We start from the raw sequence: 10,770 nt of genomic DNA, 5'->3' as shown, positions 1-10,770 counted from the left end.
CTCAACGTCGACCAGCGCCAGCGGTTGAGGTGCCTCCTGGACGAGAATGTGGACATTGACATTGAGAATGCCGCCAGTGACAAAGACTGTAGGCAGACGAGTCTGGTCCAGCACACCATCGACACCGGCTCTGCTCGGCCCATCCGTCTGCGCCCACACCGGCTGCCCCTCTCGAAACGGCAGGTAGCGGAAGAGAAGATCTGTGAGATGGCTGCGGCTGGGGTGATCGAGCCGTCCAATAGCCCATGGGCGGCACCCGTGGTTCTGGTGGGGAAGAAGGATGGCAGCCCGAGGTTCTGCGTGGTCTTTCGCCGTCTCAATGCAGTCACCAAGAAGGACTCGTACCCGCTGCCGCGGATTGACGAGGCCCTAGATTACGTTACTGGCTCCAGTTGGTTCAGCTCCCTCGACCTACGCAGCGGTTACTGGCAGGTGGAGTTAGCCCCCGACGCAAGGTCTAAGACTGCATTCACCATTGGACAGGGGCTGTGGCAGTTCAGGGTCATGCCATTTGGGCTCTGCAATGCGCCAGCGATGTTTGAGAGGCTGATGGAGAGGGTGCTTGTGGATATCCCTCATAGCCGCTGCGTTGTGTACCTGGATGACCTGTTGGTGCACGGTGGCGACTTCGACAGTGCACTGTCTCACCCGCGAAATGCCGGCTGTTGGCGAGAGAGACCACGTTCTTGGGCCATGTGATCAGCGCTCGAGGTGTCGCCACTGACCCTGCAAAAGTGGCTGCGGTCCGGGACTGGCTGACTCCCTCGAACGTCCAAGAACTGCGGAGCTTCCTGGGCCTAGCATCCTACTACCGTCGGTTCATCAAAGGGTTCGCGACAATGGCCAGCCCCCTCCAACGCCTGACTGACAAGGGACAGCTGTTTGGCTGGGGGGATGCCTGTGCAGCGGCTTTTGCACAGCTGAAGGAGGCCCTCACCAGAGCCCCAGTCCTGGCCTTCCCCGACACCCGGCAACCTTTCATTGTGGACACTGATGCTAGCAGGCTCCTCCTGTCGCAGGCCTGCGACAGGAGAAGCGGGCCCAGGAGGTGCTGGGGGTGGCTACTGCTCAGGCCACAGCCGGCGGAGGGGGGTGGCTCCCATTGACAACGCAGCAGCTGAAGCGGGAGCAGGAGGCCGACGTGACGTGAGCTGGTCCACGGCTCGGTGGAGGCAGGACACTATGGGAACGCCAAAACTCTCCGCCGCCTCAGGGGACGGTTCTACTGGCCTGGCTGTCGACGGGATGTGGAACTTCATGTGCACTGCTGTGACACCTGTACGGTACAGAAGGGCCCAACTCAACGCTCCACTGCCCCCCTTCAGCAGCACCTGGTGGGGGCCCCAATGGAAAGAGTGGGAGTGGACGTCCTAGGGCCTTTCCCCCTCACAGAGTCAGGGAACCAGTATGTGTTGGTGGCTATGGACTATTTCACGAAGTGGCCAGAGGCCTACGCGGTGCCGGACCAGAGCGCAACGACGACGGCCGAGAACCTGGTGGAGGAGATGTTCACCCGTTTTGGGGTCCCGGCTGAGCTCCACAGTGACCAGGGGCGTAACTTCAAATCGAAGGTCTTTGGGGAGATCTGCCGGCGACTGGGGGTGGGAAAGACGAGAACCACACCGCACCACCCACAAAGCGATGGCTTGGTTGAGCGCTTCAACCGCACGCTGGCCACCCAGCTCGCCATTCTCACCAGCCGCCACCAGCGGGATTGGGACCGACATCTGCCCCTGGTCCTTTGGTCGTATCGGACTGCGGTGCAGGAGTCCAGCCAGTGCACACCTGCCGCTCTGATGTTTGGACGGGAGCTCCGGACGCCTGTGGATCTGGTGTTCGGGTCCCCCCCTGAGCTGGAGATTGATGGTGGGCCAGAGATGGACTACTACAGGAGGCTGAGGAAGCGGCTGCAGGTGGTTCATGACTACACCCGCCAGGCCCAGGCCAGCGCCGGAGTACGACAGAAAAGAGCCTACGACACCAAGTGCCGAGGGGGGGTTTTCATGCCTGGCGACAAGGTTTGGGTGTACTTCCCAGTTCGCAAGAGAGGAGTGTCCCCCAAACTCTGCAGTCACTGGCAAGGGCTGGCGGAGGTCATGGAGCGGCTAACAGACGTGGTGTACCGTATCCGCATGCCGGGCCCGGAGCACATGGTGGTGTTGCACCGGGACAGGCTCTCACCGTATCGACCGCTTGCTCCGGCAGATGCCGGGGCAGGGGACATCGGGGTTCTGTTTGTACAGTTATGTTTTGTGTATGTTGCCATGGTGACGGGTGACGCCCTCTCGCTGCGACGGTGTGTCCTTCCGGGGTCAGAGGGCGCCCTGTGTGTTGTTGTTGTTGTTGTTGTTGCCGCGCTGAGCAGTTAGCTAGCGGCAGTGTGTTCTTCTGCAAATGTTAATAAACGACTGTGCTCCCTGGCTAGCTCATGGGAAGCAAGACCAAACGATACCTCTGTCTCCTCCTTGTCTGAGCTCGCCAAAGTATGCTAACAAGCTAAGCTAATATGAGTAACACTGTAAGTACACCTGACTAGGGATGGGTACCGGTGTCCGGTGCCATGATGGCACCGGTTCTGACATAAACGGTAGTAACCAGACCGAAAAGCAGCGCACATTTCGGTGCTTTTTTTTTCCTGACCTGTGATACACTTCTAGCCAATCATTTTACGTTTCCAAGGATAGTAGGCGGGTCCAGGTACCTACGTTCTTTTAGAGCAGAGCTACAGATCAAAAATGCCCAAGGCGAAGCAGTCAAAAGTCTGGCTGTACTTCACAGCAAAATATGCAAACTCAGCAGCCTGCAACAAGTGCTTTAAGCTGATACTGTGATACTGTCAAAGGAGGTAACACCTCGAATCCGATGAAACACCTGGCGACGCATAGCGGTCTTTTTTTAAAAGCCGAGAAACGCGCCGTATTTGATAGCTTGCTGCGAGACCTCACACCGAGCTCATCCACTGTGGGTGTGGTGGCTGTTATCGGACCCGGATTTAGCAACATCCCCCAAAAACCCGAAGAGGAGAGTCCTGGCCCCTAGCCCTGCCAGTGTAGCAGAAATGATGACGGATGATGATGGCAGCAGCAGCCGTTCTTCTCTGCGTGAGTAGCTTAATGTCGTTCGTGTGTAATTTACGTTGAGTAGGCTAACCACGTTATTACTGTCATGGTCCTGGGCCATGTGGGCCCAGTATTCTTAGTTTTCATGTATTTTTGTATTTTGTTCTTTATTTAGGCCATGCTTCCTGGGTTGATCTGTTACGTTGTTCCTTATGTGTTTTCCCTTCGTGACTCTCACCCCCTGTGTGCCCCTCTGTGTATTTATGAGCCCTCGTCTCTCTTTGTGTTTTACTCTATGTTTTCCCCAGCCCGTTATGTCTGCGTTCTCCCCGTGTTCTCTCCCCTCCTGTTTGAACCTCTGTGTACTTCCTGTTTTACTTTGCCCATCTCCCATCAGTGTTACGTTCACTCCTGCCGTGTCTTGTTATGATTATCAGTGTCACCTGTGTTCCCCGTGTGCATCCACTTCCCCTGATCATCCCTCATGTTGTGTGTGTTCCTCCCTGTGTTTCTAGGCGAGCTTTGTATTTAGTTTTCCCAGTTTAGTTTCGTATTTCCTACGTTCTGCCTCTCCAGCATTAAAGCTGTAATTTTTGAGTTCATCCCCGTGTCTGTGAGTTTTGCATTTTGGGTCCTCCTCCTGCCTGCCACACAGCGATCCATGACAATTACATTAATGCATGTAAGGTGAACTAGCAAACATCATCATAGCTACATGCAGCTGTCTTCTTGTTTGATGGCAGATACTCCCTTCACCCTGGACAAAAAGGCTAAAATGACCAAAGAAAAAGAGGGAAGCAGCTAAACATGAGAGGTTTTTGGACAAAGTTTGTGTTCTTTCCATTGTTTAAGCACTGCTTCCAGCCAAGAGTGATACCATATATGCCCCATAGCTGCAGAAAAGGCTAACATTGTTGTCTTTTTACAAAAAACCAGCTGAACATGAGAGGTTTTTGGACCAATTTTGTGTTCTCCATTCTTTAAGCACCGGTTTGAGCACCGTCTGAGCACCGGCACCGTTTCAAAAGTACCGATTTGGCACCGGTATTGGATAAAACCTAAACGATACCCATCCCTACACCTGACACTTTATCAGTATTTTCAGCTAGCATCAAAGTCTCAAAGATCGCTGCTAGGATGGCTGTCTGAAGTTGTCCCAGATGTCACGGCCACAAACTACAGACCAATCCATTGAGCCAGCCATTTTCCTCCATCTATTGACCGATAACTTCTTCTTCTTTCAGCAGCTCCCTTTAGAGGTCGCCATAATCATCTCCTTACTGCGGTCAGGGGCCTGGTCTGTGACCCAGCATTTTAAGTTAATATTGTATTTTTGTTTTTCTTATGTTAGATTGCATTCATCTTAAGTTGTGTTATTTAGTTAGGGTTTAGCTGAGTGATTTATTCTAGTATATGTTTCATCCATGTCTCCATGTTTATGAGTCTTTTCCTGTCTTCTGTGTAAGTCTGTCTTCTCCTCTATGTTTAGCATTTAGTTATGCCTGTGCTTTCGCTCCCTTATCTGTTCCCATGCGTCTCTGCTTGTGTTCTGTCTCCCCAGTCTGCTGTGTGTGCATGTCTGCATGTTCTATTGTCAAGCTTATGTTGTAATGTCTGCGTTCCATTATGTTTCCTGTTTTATTTTGAAAGTCTTGTTTCCATGTTAGGTGTGTTTAGTTTGGCTTCCCCTGTGGCATCCCGTTCATTTGTGTCAGCTGTGTTTCCCCAGGTTTTTCCACTTCCCTCATTACCCTTCTGTGTATTTAAGTCCACCGTCTTCCTCTGTTCAGCATCAAGTTATAGCTGGTCATAGTGTTTTTCCTCACTACTGCTCAGGTTCATGTTCAGTTTTCATGTTGTCTTGCATAATTGTTTGCATAGTTAGTTTAGTTCTATCCTAGTTTAGGTTTTAGTTTAGTTTTGCCCTTGTTTTTCTGTTTTTGCTATTCAGCCAAATAAGCGGCTCACTTTTTGTTAAACTTCAGTTTTTCTCTCCCGTGTCTGCATTTGGGTTCGCTCCACTAACACACCAGCCATCCCGGCCGTAACAGGTGCATCCCTATCTGTCACGCTAACTCTCTGCACATCCTCCTTCACTACATCCATGAATCTTCACTGAGATTTCCTCTTTTCTTCTTGTCTGATGCCTCAATCTTCAACATCCTTTGTCTAATTTAGCCACTATCCAGTGCATACCTCCACTTCTCTGGGCTTTGAAACATGATTGATGAAATATTTCAGGCCTGATCCCTGAAGTGAAGCAGCTAAGGTTAGGTCAATTCTTTGGCATGTAGCTCACTGCACTGTAGTTTTGTCTTAATCTGGAGCATCAAACAGATGGCACGGCCACGTGTTTGTATGTCATGCATTGACGGTAGGGACACATGCACTGTCTCTCTGAGACGGTGCCCACTGAACAGAACCACAGTGTGTATGCTGGAAGGTTATCTGTGAATCTATGGCATCAGTGTCAAAACACATTTTTAACGGAGCACATGGATTAGATGAAGTTTATATACAGGGTTTGAAAAACAGGAAGTGAAAGTTGACTCATGGTTTCATTTACCAAAATATGATTAGTTTTTAACCTGGAATGAACCCAAGAAATTCATTGTGCAATTTAATAATAATAATAAAAATGCTCTCAAATCAAATCAGATGAAAAACAGATTATTCGGTTCCCTATTTTTACTCTGTGCATGCATTTCCTTGCATGTTTCATTATTTGCCTTGGAAGCAACATCTCGTGACTCTCTTGTGGCCTAAAGCAAAGCGTCCTTTAAAGCCTTCCTGTGCCTCTGGGTTTCAGTGAAGGTTTCACTCTGCAGAGAACAAAAGCTCTGTCAGTGGGACAGACTGACTTCTGATGCCTGAGGATAGAATAGCAAGGAAACCGGAAAGGGACCGGGGTGAAAAACACACAAGTTTGGCTGCTCACTGTTTGTAACAAAAACCAACCCTGAATCTAAATTAGCCAAACACACACAGGGGGGGGGGGGAGCTTTATCTAACTTAAGAATGGGAGGCATGCCTACAGAGTAAACATCCCAGACATGGAATGACAAAAAAATATATTTTAAAGTTGAAATAAGTTATAAGAAAAAAAACTTGCAACCCTAGTGAATCAGTGAGATTTATTCTTTTAATGTTTGTATTTTAATGTCAGTGTTTCTCTTTGAGCTGAAAGGAGCTAAATTTCTGCTTAGTCTTCCGTTTTGAAACCTAAAAGCTGATCATTTATACGGATTATTATAAATGATTATATATTTGATTTGAATGTCTTTCAACTTTTAGCTACCATGCTAGTTTAAAAACTTAGTGTTTATAGCTCATTTGCTTTTACTTGTCAGTGTGCATTGCCTTAAACTTGGAGGTCCTTAGAAATCATTTAGCCATTATGTGCTTTTTATACTTGTGTCTCAGAGCCAAGAGCTGAACAGACCTAAAAAACAATTAAACTATAAAGACTGGTTGCAGGCAGTTCCTCCTCTTGATAGCAGTCATAATGTGGAATGATGTCCCTGGGCTTGTTGTCACTCTTAGCAGTCACGAGGAAAATGCTTGAAAACTAAAAATAAATGTTGGGATCCAGGCTCACACCAGTGTATGCAGCACAGACAGATGAGTGACTTTAACTCTGAATAAATTAATAGATGTGAAAATTCTGGTTTATCAATAATAATCTGATGCTGAATAAGTAACAAAGGCACACAAACCTGAAACCTAAATTTAAGAGATTGGGGTTTGATGGTTGTTCTTTTTTTAATATTAGAAGCAAAAAAAGAGGAAATGCAAACTATAAGAGAAAAAAGGATGTTGCACATTCTCTGTTTTGCTGTTTTCATCTGCATGAAAAAAAAGGTTTTTGAGTTGCATCAGCGCTTCATATACATCTGTGGAAACTCTTTGTTTTAACCAAACAAAGCAGAACTAGCATGAACCTCTCCTCTTCGCAGGTTACACTTCATAACTCGGCATGTTTGTCAGGTTCGAAGCGTATATTCGCAGATATTCCACCTGTGTGTTTACATTTGAAGAGTTCAGGGCCAAAGGTTGTTGTCCTCAACGGATTTAGCCCGTCTTTCGTTAGAGGTCTGTCTAAGGGCAAAACAGTCACATGGTGACAGTGTAATCCCGTCTCACATGCAGAGACTGTATCACTCTGCAGAGATGGCTGTGTTAGCTGCTGGCAACCTTGTGACTCACCTCAGGATGAACATGATGTTGTACTGTACACAAACAAGTAAATGTAGAAATAATGGAGCATAAAGTGAACACATATCTGACCAATAGCACATCGGACAGACCCGACCGCGAAGAACGACCTTTACTGCAGTTTAGATTTGTTTCTGTGATTAGCAGATTGCCGGATATATTTACTCAGCGTTCTCAGAGAGCTCCCTGTCTTCGACAAAGCTGACTAATACGACCACTGCTCGCTGTCTGTCCCCAAACTGCTAATGCTTAAAGGGAGCGTGTAAGGCTTAATCCCATATTACCGTGGCTATGTTAAGTGTAAGCATCTGACTGTAACACTTCTAAGCAGAGCCTCCATGCAGGGCACGGAGATAAACAGAATTCCTATTTGATAAGCTCAAGCTGCAATCGGTCTTTATGAAAGTTTATAAGAGTTCTTATTGCCTGGTGTTTGAATTTGACACAACAGTGGAAATGTGGGGGAAATGAGTGTCTGCTGAAACCCTCTCATATCAAGGCAATCCAATAAAGAGATCTTCCAGGCGGGAACCTGTCGTTCAGTTAAGTGTGTTTAGGCCTGATGATGCCATTTCTTACACAATGGCTGGCTGGGACTACACTACGCCGGCGAAAGTCCCAAGTCTTTCTAACAATATGTAAGCACAGGCTTTTTCTGTTGCCAAACAAGGACTGTAACTACAGTGCAAGGAAGAAAATTGTGCAAATTTTATATTGTGTGCGTCAGAAGCACCTGCATCTTTTTAAATGCTTATTTCTCCAGAAAATTATAAAAGTGGGATGTAAGCTACAGCAAAGACATGAAAGAGACAAAGCCTTTCAGGTCAGTCACTGGATAAGTATGGGCTTACCACTCTCCCCCTCTCTGTCTCTCACTAAGGTGGTAATCTCCAACTAATAGCAAATTAGGATATTGGCAGTGACAGCAGCTGTGAGTTATGTCTGACACCTGCAAGGACATGTCAATACTCAGAGACAAGGTCACAAATGTGCAGGTCTGTCAGTCACAGAACATGGTTACAGATGATACCTTTAACATCATGGTTAAACTTGATGTTATAATGATGGAATCATGTAAAATATCACAGAAATACAAGACGTGGTAAAGATAGAGGTATAAAAGATCCTTTACTGGAACAAAAAACAAACAAACAGCTTTTCTCTTGTATTCTCCCTTACTGTTATTCTTTTATTATTTCATTGTGCCTTTCTTTTTTCTTGTTTAAATGACTGACAAAACCATACAAAATGATCTCTGCAAACGCTACATCTATTTTGAGGCAAATATATTTAATTTAATTTAATACTTTATGATTGTTCTCCACCACAGCTGAACGATGTGACAGCTGCTGTCGATATTCAGCAGCTTGTGATTTTATTTGTTGTCCATCCCTTCATGACAATCATGTACACATTTTCCGGTGGCTACTTTCAACAGGATAGTGCATGATGTCAGAAAGCTCAAATCATCCCAATCTGGTTTCTTGAACATCACAGTGAGGAACAGGTGATAAAGTATATATCATGGATGTGCGACCAACAAATCTGCACCAACTGTGTGGTGCTGTCATGTAAATATGGACGAGAATCTCTGAGGAACGTTTCCAGCACCTTGCAGAATCTAAGCCTTAAAAGACAATTCTGAAAACAAAAGGCAGTCCAACATCAAAACTAGAAAGCCATATCTAATAAAGTAGCTGGTGGGTATAAATCCCCACTATATTGTATATATTTGTTCAGATCAATTATGCTTTTGCAAACTTTGAATAAAGGACTTATTATAGCTGTTTTTTTGTTAAACTTAAGTGAAATATATTTCTGCAAAGTAACTACATATCAAATACATATGACAGAGTAATACATATTATATTTACCACTGAAAAGTAATAAAATAGAGAATAATAAAGTAAAGAAGGAGTGGCCTACTTTACACACACACATCTTATTTGCTCATCTTATCGGCCACCTGCAACCTCTTCCATCTGCTCCACTATATAAATTAATCCAAACATGTTAGCTACATGTGCAGCAGGAGAACACCGAGAGGAGCTTGTTGGAAAGGCGGGCAGACAGATGGTGTGAATGACACAACTCTGCATGTTCTGTACACGTCATCCATGTAGCACCTGAAGTGGCATTTGATAATGAAACAGCGAAACCAAGTTGGGAGATAATGCCAAAATAAAATGTGGCGGTCTCTTGAGATTTTTGGTGCATGGTTAAGCTGATGTGCTTTAAACCATAACTATACTCTGCCTGGTTCTCACCAACTTGTTATTGATTGATTAACACCCGCCTCTAGCCAATACCTTGTACTGATGTTGTGCAAAGGCCAGAAAGTGCAGCCATTTCTCCCTTTGCCTCGTTGATTTCTGCCTTTCCAGATGGCTCCAGTTGTCACACTGAAGTCTCGATGAGTCACAAGGTGGCATGACTACAGAGCTGAGAGATTTCATCCCCTCATCCTCCCTTCAAGGTTTTTTTTAAAGGTTTGTACTGGACACATGACAGATATATGAGTCATAACTTGGATATGGAAAAAAAAACAATAAAAACAATAACTGTTTTGGTACAGGTCAGTGTGCTCCGTAAAGGAGGAGTAGCCATTTGATGTGCTAGCATTCCAGTGCGGTGAAGTGGATTTGAAATGGAAATTATTATTAAAATTGCAGTTAGAAGTGTTTGATGCATGCCATATCAAAACATGTTACAGAGAAACTTCCTAATGTCACATTGACATTTGATTTTTTATTTATTTTTTTTACCTCTGGTGCTGCTAATGAGCTGCATAGAGGTGCATATTGTGCACCACCATTAGACTCCTGAATCAGAAAACCCGATTCATGCTAGGTGTGAATGAGATCCACTGATAGTAAAGTCCATTTGCAAACTACTCCAAATGATACTGTGACAAAGGGCAAAGGGAGAATCTGATAAATTGCTCAACAGGCTACAAAGAATGTTTTTGCTGCTGCGCTTACCACAACATTTGGGTGCGGCTCAAGTTAGCTGAAAAAAGCTAAGGGTTGTGTAATCCCTGAGAAACCCTAATCAGCACCAAGTCAGATAGCTGTGAGTTATCCATCTGTTACTGGCCGTAAAGGTGACTTCCTCAACCAAAGTAATGCCCGATTTCAAAACTTCAAAGGTAACCTCCATGGTTAAACTACAGTAACAATCAGGGGATTGCCAAAGTCATTAGGATTCATTCTCCATACATAGGGCTCTGCGGGCTTGTCCGCTGGCTAATTTTTTAATGAAATGAGTGAAAAGTAAGTGAAAACTTTCCACTACTGGTTTCTCAGAAAGAAAAGTTCTTCAATCTCACCGCATCAAAGAACAATTCACTGAATAGCCGTTTAATTATTTTGATAAAAACCAAAATGTTGAAGATTTTTATTTACACCTGGGTCAGCAGATACCCAGCACCTTAACCCACTTATCCCTCCAGTCAAAAGTCAGATTTAGCTAGTACCAGGAAGTCTCAATCAGAGTT

This window comes from Copadichromis virginalis, linkage group LG20 (genome assembly GCF_057382275.1).
Source record: "Copadichromis virginalis isolate Kocher_CV1m ecotype Utaka linkage group LG20, C_Virginalis_male_GT1.1, whole genome shotgun sequence".
NCBI lineage: Eukaryota > Metazoa > Chordata > Actinopteri > Cichliformes > Cichlidae > Copadichromis > Copadichromis virginalis.
The sequence above is the reverse complement of the archived record's forward strand: the minus strand, read 5'-3'. Positions refer to the sequence as shown.